The sequence below is a fragment of the Nyctereutes procyonoides genome, unplaced genomic scaffold (genome assembly GCF_905146905.1).
Source record: "Nyctereutes procyonoides isolate TBG_1078 unplaced genomic scaffold, NYPRO_anot_genome, whole genome shotgun sequence".
NCBI classification, from domain to species: domain Eukaryota; kingdom Metazoa; phylum Chordata; class Mammalia; order Carnivora; family Canidae; genus Nyctereutes; species Nyctereutes procyonoides.
In genome coordinates, this window is record NW_026575139.1 from 27,516,069 (window position 1) to 27,528,561 (window position 12,493).

At 37.4% G+C, this 12,493-nt stretch overlaps 1 protein-coding gene across 11 annotated transcripts in view; it reads right to left on the bottom strand.

Annotated features, from left to right (window-relative positions):
- Window positions 1-12,493, bottom strand: part of SIPA1L1 (signal induced proliferation associated 1 like 1) — a 372,275-nt gene that overhangs the window by 191,383 nt on the left and 168,399 nt on the right. For all 11 annotated transcript variants that reach the window (XM_055303823.1, XM_055303832.1, XM_055303835.1 and 8 more), the window contains one exon: window positions 2,894-2,955. The gene's annotated coding sequence lies outside the window, so the exon portion shown is untranslated. The remainder of the gene's footprint in view (window positions 1-2,893; window positions 2,956-12,493) is intronic.

Sequence of the window (12,493 nt, forward strand, 5' to 3'; positions counted from 1 at the left end):
ATCCAGCCAAGTCTACAATCCCTTTATATAAAAAAATAAATAAGAAGGTATCATTACACATACACATACACACACAAAACAAAAACATCAATTCACAGGACTGATTTCTCAAAAGAATAATTTCAATAGGCTTATTCCATCAAAAAGCAACTATAACACTAAATTTTGAATAAAAAATGCACATAAAACATACTATGGGATTACAATTTAAATGTCTTGCATTTCTTGTATTTATATTTGGCCTGACGTACAACATGGCGTGCTATCTTAAATTCTGATCATCTTCCAATGAAAGAGTAGCTCTTTTCACAAGGGCCTCAATGACTGGGTGTTTCCACTGATGGCTATCTTTTCACACTGGCAACATTTTAATTTAAGATCCTGGATCCACATTGGAGAAAAAAAAGCTAAAGATACTTACATTTAAATAAAATTAAAAGGAGGACCCATTTTTTAACAACAAAAAAATGTATATGCACAGTCCAAAAATCCCCAATTTTATATCAACAGAAGATATTACTGTTTTCCTTCCTGTAACGTGCATACTATATGAATGAAGGAAAAAATATTTTTTGAGCTTACTCCCCCCCACCACAGTCAAACATTTAAATAAAAATAACATCCTGGGGAAAAAAAGGAAAGAAATTCTCTTCCGATTGTCATAAATCTTTCTCTGACACTCTATCAGTAATTATGTGCCCAAGTTGAAAGGATTAATGATCCCTGAATGGAAATGACTATTCAGTTCTGTGGAGGCCACATCCCAAACAAGAACAAAGGGTAATAGGAATCCTCCAAGAGCAACAGAACAGTTATTTGATTGTAGAAGTTAAATGACCTAAGATCCATTTCGGGTAAGAATGATACAAAATGATCTCCAAGACTCAAGTTGGACATAAAAGGAAGTAATGACACGGTGCCAGGGACTGAGGCACTGTGTTTCAAAGTACCATGTTTCCCAACCTGTTCACAGGAGGGGATGGGATGCCTCTGCTGGAACTGCTGCCACAAATATGAACGGACAATTTAGAAGGCACAAAAATAAATTTTGAAGTTGTAATGGCAGGAAAATGCAGATTTACCCAAGTCTGCCAAAAGCATGCATTCTGAGCAGAGGGTGAATCAAGCTATTTAAATAAAAAAGCAGCCCCCACACCCTGAAAAGCCCCATGACGACACAACTGATCCCATAAAAGCCAAGTGTGCATTAGAGTGCAGAAGCAGGTCAAGGAAGGGAGCTCACTGGAAGACCAGACACCGGTTTAAAGAATAAGATTAAAAGCTGTCCACAAGCTGATTAAACTCAACAATTTAAAGTCTAACACATTTACTATAGATCACTGGGACATCTAGTGTCTCAAACAAATTCATAGCCTCTTTTCATGATCCTGAATTTATTCTCAACTCCTTTGTGATTTTAAAGATTTTAAATCAAATACATAGAGTACCCACATTTACCTGAAGTTAAAAAGCGGACAGAAAATCATACTGCACCAATGTGATAAAAGCACAGACAAATGCAAGGGAAAAATAAAGAATAAAATCAGAAGAGTGCTTCCTTGGAGGGAGAAAAAGGCGCTGCTGTTAGGGGGCATTACCCCGGACTTTTACTTGTTCCACACAGAATTAGAAAACATTCGTTTTCTCCAGGGTATTGTAGGGAGAGTACATATTGGGTATTTGTATTATTCCTTATACCATTGTTTTTATATTTGAAATATTCATGTTAATTTTTGAAGAACCAAAGCAAACAAGGCATCAGAAGTTTGGGCACAGAGTACTCTAAGGAAACAGAAAGAACAGGTCCATACTGCCAAATATACATCCCTACAAGGAGCTGGCTCTCACACAGGGAGGCCAAGACCCTTTGCAGAGTTCACAGCTCAAGTGGGTTGATTAAAAGGCAAAACCTTCCGGAGGGAAAAGAGAGAGAGTGAAAGCGATATATTTTATTCGCCTGTCTTTGAATACCAAATCACTATACCAGTTAACTGTTAAGAGGGAAGAGGGTGCCAGTCAACACCAGCATACCCTGCCAGTTTAATTTAACGGTATTATTTTGCCTTGCTTTGCAATTACTCCCACATTCCCCAGGGAGAAACTAATGGATTACTAAAAATAAAATGGAGATTAAGTGAATCACTTAGGATGTTTTGGCTCCCAATGTAAACTGGCTTAAACAAAAAGGAAATGCATTGGCTCAAATGCTTGGACTTCGGGAGGCCTCAGGGCTTGCTTCTCTGTCCTCCGCCCTGTGTGGCTTCTTGCTCAGGCTGCAGCCACAGCACATCTTGTGCCAGCACATAACAACATCCAGAAGAGAAAGAGAGGCAGGCTCTTCTTGTAGCCCTGTTTCAAGTATGAGAAGACTTCTGCCAGAAGTTCCTGGCAAAGCTGCCTTGGAGTCTCACTGACTAGGACAGGATTACTGGACCATTCCTGAATTATCCTTCTGTCCAGGTAGCACCCAACACTGGCTGACACTTTATCCATGATGAGTCAATTGTGGACAAAGCAGGGATGGGATTGACCCTAACCAGGGCCTATCCTGGAGTTCCTATATGGAAGATGGATGAGATGCATGATATGGATCTGCCCCTAATGTGTGCTCTGCTGGTACTGACTGGGAATAGCCTGAGCAAACATGTTTATCTGAAGGTGAAATTAATCACTATCATGATGAATTTATATATAAAAAATAAAAAATAAAAAAATAAAAAAATAAAGCTATAGACTCCAAAAGCAGAGGAACAAAAGAATTGATCCCTTTGAGAAAAGCAGATTTTTTAAAACTTTGTTTCTATATTTCCACTGCTCCAATGAGAAACTTAAAGACACAAAGTCAACACATTTTAAAGCAGGTAGGCCATAGAAAGTATAGTATAGCACTTACTATATTCTTGTGCCATGGCTGCAGAAATTTAGACAGTAGCATCCATATGAAGAATGAATAACCTGAAAAGATAAGAAAAATATAAAAGTTTTTAAAAACAGAAAAAAATAGCTAAGTGTACAAGAGATTTCATTAAAAGAAACAGTTGCAAAAAAAAGTTTTATCTTTTTTCTGAAAGAGGCAAACCAGCCTTTTGAAAGTAGACAGCTGCATTAAAATTAGAAGTTGAGAAAACAGGGGCACCTGTTTTCTGGGTTGAGTGTCTGACTTCAGCCCAGGGCATATCTCAGAGTGCTGGGATCAGGATGGGAGCCCCTTTTAGGGCTCTGGGCTCAGCAGGGAATCTGCTTATCCCTCTGTCCCACCTCCTGCTCTCTCTCAATCTCCCCCTTTCTCTCAAATAAATAAATAAATAAAATCTTTTAAAAAAAGTTAGTGAAACCATCTATAGTATTAGAATACCTTCATGTTCATCATCTGCATCTATTGTCAAACAAACTAAATATATTTTGATTAATTATATTTTGATCAACTAATACTGCCCTGGACCGCTATTTGTAAAACTGAAACAAAACCAGAATTATTCAATGGACCTCAAAAATCATATAGTCTATCCCCTAGAAAACATATCTACCCTATTCAAATCACTGCAAATCACAGTTAGATAAATCAGCTTCGATTTCGAAATTTCTAAACTCAGGGATATGAGAGAATAGGTCTCAGAATAAATACACCTATCAAATATTCGGTACTGCATGTTTATTAAAACTTTGACTATTCAGAATACCATGGAACAGTAAAGAAACATACTCCAGACTACTGGACCCAGACTACTCCAAGACTCTGGAAAAGTTATAAATATTCTAAGATGAGAACTCTGTCTCTATTCAGACCTTAGGACAAACAACAAAGTAGCAAATCACAAGGACTTAAAAACATACAAATCAATCTCTCCTATAATATTTCCTGGGGATAGTGTCCCTTGACAAGGCTGAGGATAGGCTCTGTCCACATATCTACAAATATCAGGTCTAATTTCACCTTCTTCAGTGAAAGTAAGTTCAACAATATCGTGGGCAGTAGTTTGTAGGGAAGAAAAGAACTTTTTCTCTACCTTTTCATGTTTAGTTTCTAGGGGCCTGCTAACTAAACTGATGAGGACAAATTAACAGAAGAAAAGGTTCATGTTTCTTCATTGATGTTAATATTTTTACACCCATGGGGATATCATAGAAAACAAGAAAAAAATGCAAAGAAGCAGTTTGACCCAGGGGCTTAAATACTACCTTAATAAGGGGCAATACATTGTGCAGAAGTGATGAGACAGGAAAGGGGGACTGGAGCTCCTAAGAATGATAAATTGTGGAAAGATGACCAGGAAATAAATGGTAAATAGGACTGTTCAGTAAGATCATGTAGACTCAAGTTTCTCCAGTGATAAGAATGGCTCTCCTCTTCCTGGTAGAGAGATGGGATGTACCTTTATAAATGGAAATTTATGCCCTAATTTTCAGACAGGAAGCCTGAAGGGGGGGGGGGGCACACGACATGACACAACACACCACACACACACACAACTCGTCTTGCATCTGCTATTTCTCAATTTCCTTCACTCAAAATAATCCTTGTGCCAAGTGGCATATTTTGGGGTGGCATATTCTGATGATCTTCATTCAGGTTCATAGAAATGAAAACACCATTAAAATAATAATGGTGCAAGTCTCAGAATGGAAGAAAATACTCGCAACACATAGATCCATCAAAAAATTAGTTTAGAATATATAAAGAACTCTATAAAAAGGCCACCTAAACAAGATACCCAAATGGTCAATAAGCATATGAACAGGTCCTGAACCTCATTCATTTGTTTACTACAAAATAAAGCCACAATGAGATGAAATTACATACTGAGTAAGATGGCTAAGACCAAAATCTGACAATACCAAGTCTTAAGGATGTAAGCAATTCAAATCTCATACATACAATGCTGGTGGGAGGGTAAACTAGAAAACAGTTGAAGAATCTAATAAAGCAGAACATAAACTTACAATGTGGCCCAACAACTCCACTCCCAGGAAAATGCCTACCAGGAATGCACATGCCTAGCCCCCAGGACACACACACAGTAATAGTCAAGCATTAATTTTAATAGCCAGGGATCCCTGGGTGGCGCAGCGGTTTGGCGCCTGCCTTTGGCCCAGGGCACGATCCTGGAGACCCGGGATCGAATCCCACGTCGGGCTCCCGGTGCATGGAGCCTGCTTCTCCCTCTGCCTGTGTCTCTGCCTCTCTCTCTCTCTCTCTGTGTGTGACTATCATAAATAAATAAAAATTTAAAAAAAAATTTTAATAGCCAAAACTCAGCAACAAATAAATTGTCAACTATTCACACAGAAAATATTACATAACAGAGGTTAGTATGCTTTGTCTGCAAGGGCCAAACAGTAAATATTTTTGTTTTTTCAGACCATCTAGTCACTGTGCCCTGTTGCAACTACTCAACTTTGCATTTGGAGTGCATTTACATAGACAACATGTAAATGAATGGGTGTGGCTGTGTACTAATAAAACTTTATTTACAAAAACAAGCAACCAGACCACACACTGTAATTGGTCTGCCATACAATAATACATATAAATGAATTATAACTAATACGACAGATGAATCTCAAAAACAACATTGAAACAAAGTAGCCACACACAAGAGAATACACTATATGATCCATTTTATGAAGTTCAAAAATAGGTAGACCTATGTGAATTGGGATAAAGTTACCTTAGAGATGGGAAGAGGGAGAAGAAGAAATCAGAAAGGAGTGGAACAGGGAATTTTGGTGGGGCTAGTAATACTGGACTCCCTGATATGAGTGGTGGTTTTTGTGATCATGTTCAATTTGGGAAAATTCATCATAGTGCTCACATACAGTTTACTTATCTTTATATGTATTACACTAGAATAAAAAAAAATTTTTAGTATTTTTTTAAATAAAAAAAAGAATACAGGCCAGTAATGTAAGTGGACACTCCCTCAAAGCCCAGGCTCCCTGGACATCAACTACTCTGAGCAGTAGGATGCCTTGAGCCCCCGCAAGGGATGATCCTGAAGCCACCCCCCACCCCCCCCACACACACACACATTATCTTGTGTGATGTCTGCCCAACAACCAAACCTCTGTTCTGAGTTCCAGGTCGGGTTGTGGAGATGAACTGTGATTAGACAAAACACACAGGAGTGGCAGGAAAGGAATGCAATCCGGAGGGAAGGAGGAAACTAACAGATGGTGGATGAAGAGACTGGTGGATATAAGCCCCACATTTTAATATCATCTGCTGAATAATCTAAACACAGAATATAAATCCATGAGCAGCTTAGAAACACAGTTTGGAAGGTCACTGAATTTGCCCTTTGGATAAAAATAATGAATTTAAAAGCTAACTAGGGCTCATAAAATAGTGTTGATTTGTTTTCAATAGATTTGTTTTCAGGACAATTTCTTCCAGCTTCTCAAGTTGAGGAAGCAAACGTGACAGATAAAATAGTCTTGACTTTCTAGATCTGCATACTTCAAACAGTATCTATATCTTGACTTCATCTTAACCATTCATACCATGTCTAAAATTTAATTAGATATTTAACATTCCAGGGATCAGAGGAACCTATTAAATTACCAGGGTTATGCCCAAATAAATATATTGGGAAAGGCAGAAAATACAAAGATGCAATGGACAACAAGATCATGGGCATGTCATAAGGATACATATTCTCCTTTTGGTGTCTATATCATGAATGAAATAAAGAACAAAGGAGTAGAGAAAACTTGAACAAAAGAAAGTGAAATCCATTTACTATCCTGCATTTACTGCATAACTGGTATGTGCAAGGAACTGACCTAGATGCTGGAAATTCAAGATAAAGTTCCTGTCTTTAAGGAGTTCAGTCAGAAAGAAGCTGACAAGCCTATGCATCAATAATTTAAGTTAAATGTCATAAGTTACACAGTATTCATAAGTGTGATGGAGCTAGAAATTAACAGAAGAGAATTATGGAGGAGGAGGAGGAGGATGGGGAGAAAAGGTGAGGACAGGAAGTCTTCCCATACATAGTGGGTAAGAGCCAAAACGGGTTTTGAATTTCAAAAGATGAGCAAGGTAAGAAGAGGGAGAAGAACAGAGGGAGAGAACATGCAAAGGCAGGAGTCAGCCAGTCATATCTGAGGAGTAACAAGAAACTTTCAGCAGCCAGAACATGGTGGACAAGGACAAGCCAACATGGAGATGGCAGAGGAACCTGTTAATTATACTAAGTTGGAATTGTATTCTGCAGACATTACAAAGCCACCAGGATAGGAAATGGGGGGTGGGAATGGAGTACAAGGAATAGAGGGGAGTGACAGGTCTCCAAATATACCTTCTTGTCTAGTTTTGAAATCCAGAAACACTGTAATACTTCACAAAATCAAGAAAAGTAAATAATTAAAATCAACCTGTACATGGGGATAATTCAAAATGAAACACAGTGACAAATGGACTGCATTATAAATGCACAACATAACCATACTTAAGGAAATGCTGGGGAGGAAACTAACCTAGCTCTTTGGAGACCACTATCTTGACTACATACTCCGAGGCTAGAGACAAAACAAAGAAAGTAGAAAGACCAGAATAAACTCTACGGTGTTGAACTCAAGTCAGAGATACTATGCTTTTTAATATATATATTTCAACAGATAATGATAGATAAAGGTATGCCTTGGAGAAACTGTGGGCTCAGTTCCAGACCACCACAAGAAAGCTAATATTGCAATAAACCAAGTCAAATAAATTTTTTGGCTTCCCAGCAAAAACAAGTTACTTTTACACTACACTATAGTCTATTAAGTGTGCAATAGCATTATACATACATTAACTTAAAAATAGTTTATTGAAAAATGCTAACCATCATTTGAGTTTTTATTGAGTTGTAATCTTTTAGCTGATGAAGATCTAGTCTTGATGTTAATGGCTCCCTATTGATCAGGGTGGTGGATGGCGAAGGTTAGGGTAGCTGTGGCAATTTCTTAAAATAAGACAACAATGAAATTGCTGCATCAATGGGTTGCTCCTTTCAACGAACAATTTCTCAATAGCTTGTGAAGCTGTTCGATAGCATTTCACACACAGCAGAACTTCTTTCAAAACCAGAGTCAACTCTCTCATATGCTGCACTGCTTTATCAACTAAGTTTATGTAATATTCTAAATCCCTGCTGTCATTTCAACAATCTTCATAGCATCTTCACCAGAAGTGGATCCCATGTCATGAAACCACTTTCTCTGCTCATCCATGAGCAGCATCAATTAAAGTTTTATCATGAGATCACAGCAACTCAGTCCCATCTTCTAGTTCCACTTCTAATTCCAGTTCTCTTGCCGTTTCCACCACATCTAGTTATATCCTCCACCAAGGTCTTGAACCCCTCAAAGTCATCCATGAGGGTTAAAATGTACTTCTTTAAAACCCGTTAATTGATATTGCTATTTTGACCTCTTCCCATGAATCATGAATGTTCTTAATAGCATCTAGAATGGTGAATCCTTTCTAGAAGGTTTTCAATTTACTTTGTCCAGTCCCATTAGAGGAATCACTATCTGTAGCAGCCATAGCCTTATGAAATATATTTCTTATGGTATATAAGGTATGGTATATAAGGTATATGGTAAATATATTTCTTATGGTTCTTATGGTAAGACTTGAAAATTGAAATTACTCCTTGATCCATGGGCTATACAATGGATGTTGTGTTAGCAGGCATGAAAACTTTAACCTTGTACATTCTCCATCAGAGCTCTTGGGTGACAAGATGCACTCACTGTAAATGAGTAGCAATATTTTGAAAGGAAACTCTTTTTTTCTGAGCAGTTTTCAACAGTGGGCTTAAAATACTCTGTAAACCATGTTGTAAACAGATGTGCTGTCATCTAGGCATTGTTGTTCCATTTAGAGAACAAGGGCAAAGTAAATTTAGCATCATTCTGAAGGATCCTAGAATTTTTAGAACGGTCCACGAGCCCTAGCTTCCACTGAAAAGTCACCAGCTGTGTTAGCCCCTAACAAGACAGTCAGCCTGGCCTTTGAAGCTTTGAAGCCAGGTGTTGACTTCTCCTCTCTAGCTGTGAAGAAGGTTCCAGATGGCATCTCCTTCCAACAGAAGGCTGTGTAGTCTACACTGAAAATCTGTAGCCATCTTCATTAATGATCTTAGTGGGATCTTCTGGGTAACTCGCTGCAGCTTCTCCATCAGCACTTGCTGCTTCATCTTACACTTCGATGTTATGGAGAGATGGCTTCTTTCCTTAAACCTCAAGAACCAGCCTCTGCTAGCTTCTGATTTTTCTTCTGCAGCTTCCTCGCCTGTCTCAGACTTTATAGAATTGAAGAGAATTAGGGATGTACCCTGGATTAGGCTTTGGCTTAAGGGAATGTTGTGGCTGGTTTGATCTTCTCTCCAGACCACTAAAAGTTTCTCCATATCAGCAAAAGCCTGTTTCATTTTCTTATCATTCATGTGTTCACTGGAGTAGCACTTTTCATTTCCTTCAAGAACTTTTCCTTTACAGTCACAACTTGGCTCTTTGGCACAAGGGGCCTAGCTTTTGGACTATCTTGGCTTTCCACATGCCTTCCTCACTAAGTTTAATCTCTTTTAGCTTTTTATTTAAAGTGAGAGAGATGCCACTCTTCCTTTCACTGAAACACTTAGAGGCCACTGCAAGGTTATTAATCAGTCTAACGTCAAATTGTTGTGTCTCAGGGAATAGGGAAAGTGATGGGTACAGGCTGGTCAGTGGAGCAGTCAAAACACACACATTTATCAAGTAAGTTCATCATCTTATATGGGTATGATTTATGAGGCCCAAAACAATTACAGTAGTTACAATTACAAAGATCACTGATCACAGATCACCATAACAAATATAATAATAATGAAAAAGTTTGAAATATTATGAGAATTTCCAAAATGTGACAGAGTGACATGAAGTAAGCCAATGCGGTTGGAAAAATGGAGCTCAAACAGGTTGCCACAAACCTTCAATTTATTAAAAAAAATTATCTGTGATTTGCAATAAAGTGAAACTGAATGAAACAAGGTATGCCTACACTGTTATTCTTTCTTATAATACATTACTACCATTATTTATTTTGTAGCCCAACCTGTCCCAGATTTGGCCAGTGGAAACCCCTTCAAGATGGCTTCTAGGTCATATTTATATGACCCATCATTCTCTGAGCATTTCCTTACTTTCTGAAAATAGATGTTTCAGTCTCATTTTGTGCTTTCTTTCCCTGAAATGAGCCAAGGAGTCCTGGTTCCTTTGATTAGAAAGTGGTATTTAGAAAGCAAAATCCAAATGGCTAGATGTGTTCATTGCACATCTCACATTGTACTGTGAGACACTCTCACAGTGATTGAGCTAGGGAATATACATGTATATGCACTTACACACACACACACACACACACACATTCTTACATCTATATCCACAGAACTTTTCAAGGTCCAAACAAGGTAATTATATATAAAGTTTACATGAAAAGTCAAAGGCTCAAGAAGAATCTAAGATACTGCATAAGAAGAAGATATCAGTGAGGTACTTGCCCTATCAACACTGAATTCCAACACAGCAGGAATTCAGAAAGGTTAAATTATTTAAAAATGGTATTTGCTCATGTGTTTATTCATGTGGAGGAAAATTAAATTGAATCTCTATTCCATTTTCTATAGAAAAATCAATTCTAATTTAACTAAAGACTTGCATATAAAAGGCAGAATTGTAAAACTTTTAGTAGACAATAAAAGAATATTCTTTGGCTTCAGAATAGGTTAGCACCATAAAAAAGAAAAAGAAAAACCACAAAGAAAGATAAATTCATTCTACATTAAAATAAAAAACTTCTGTCCATTAAAACTCACCATAAAAAAGGCTAAACCACAAATTAGAAAACCTATAACTAACAAAACATTATCTAGAATGTATCTTTATGAATTTTTAAGAAAGAGACAATCCAAGAGAAAAATGGACTAAAGTCATAAAATATTAAAGGTCCTTATATACATAAAATGGTAGTATCTTTAGTAATTAGGGAAACACAAATAAAAAGCACATTTACATACCCACAAACCTGACTAAATTTAACAAGCTGGACAATGTGAAGTGTGTGGCACAGATGTAGAGCAGTGCAAATGTTCAGACTCTCCCGTTGGAGTTGTACATTACATTGGTGCAAACACTTTGGAAAACAGTCAGGCACAGGTATATTTTACTAGCCAACAATTACTATCCTAAGTTTATGGTCACCAGGAGAACTGACACCCAGAGACAAATACAATTGTTCGTAACCACAGAAAAGTGCAAGCCACCCAAATTCCAGCAGAATAGGAAAAAAAAAAATGTGGTTTTGTTTGCAGCAAAATCAGTGAACCCTAATGCTAAATGCATTAATGTGGAAAAATTCAAGGGGACAATCTCCCTAAATACTTGTACAATAAGGAATTAGTTACATACAAATTTTAAAGAATTAGATTACGAGCTCACTAAAGGCTGGGTCAATACCACTTAATAGTCATTAAAAGCCTCCTACAGTTTTATGCTCGGTATTGTGAATGTTTTGAAGACATAGGCCATTAAGTCCTCCAAGAGATAATAAGATAATTCTCTATAGCTCTGAACACAATACTGAGTCCATGGCAAACATTAGATTAAATAAAACAAAAAACTGTAGATCTCGTTTGTTATTTAAGGAAGGGGATATACTTATTTCCCAAAGTGCAATTAAAACACTTGAGAAGGCATCACCCACAGGGCGGTTTTTCAAAAAATATATGTTTATATATTTAAGAAAAGACAAAAAAAATCCCTGTTATCCTGTCAGTCAGCTACCAGGACAGATGAGATTGCTTCTCTTAGGCTCATACCAATTAGACTACTGATTCATTTAAAAATATGTATTACAGCAGTTTAACTTTCTCTAAAAATAAGTAACTTTTCAAATCAATGCTATGAGTTTAGAAACATAACATCTGTACTAACACAACTGCTCAGAATTGCAGCATTAAACCTCTAATAGTGCTCAACACTGAAGTCACCCACCATTTGCTAAGCAGACCTGGCCGGGAGGTTCAAGTGAGTTGCACCCCTAAGTAACCACCCTCAAAGCAAAAGTTACTTTACACCGTAAGGTTAACATACTTTAACAGTGTGGAAAAATCGTAAGCTACATATTTAAACTTGGCATCGAAGATACATTTTTCTTGATTTTGGCTGTTATAGAGTTCAGGACTTATTATGGTCCATATTTTTATATGGGTAGGAGTATGTGCAAGATCTTCAAAACGAATTGCAAGTCACATAAAGACAAGTGACAGTTCTACCTGGTTCACCTCTAATTCATTGTTTGCTTTCTAACAACATTATTTTAAAAAGAGCAATTCCACAGCCCATAGAGGAGATTTCTATTTTAAGCAGAGGTAACTATCTTTACTTATGTAAGAAGCAATTACACTGGGTAACAGAAAAAACTAAGTGCAGTGGCACACACTAGAAGTATGCCGGGGAAACCATT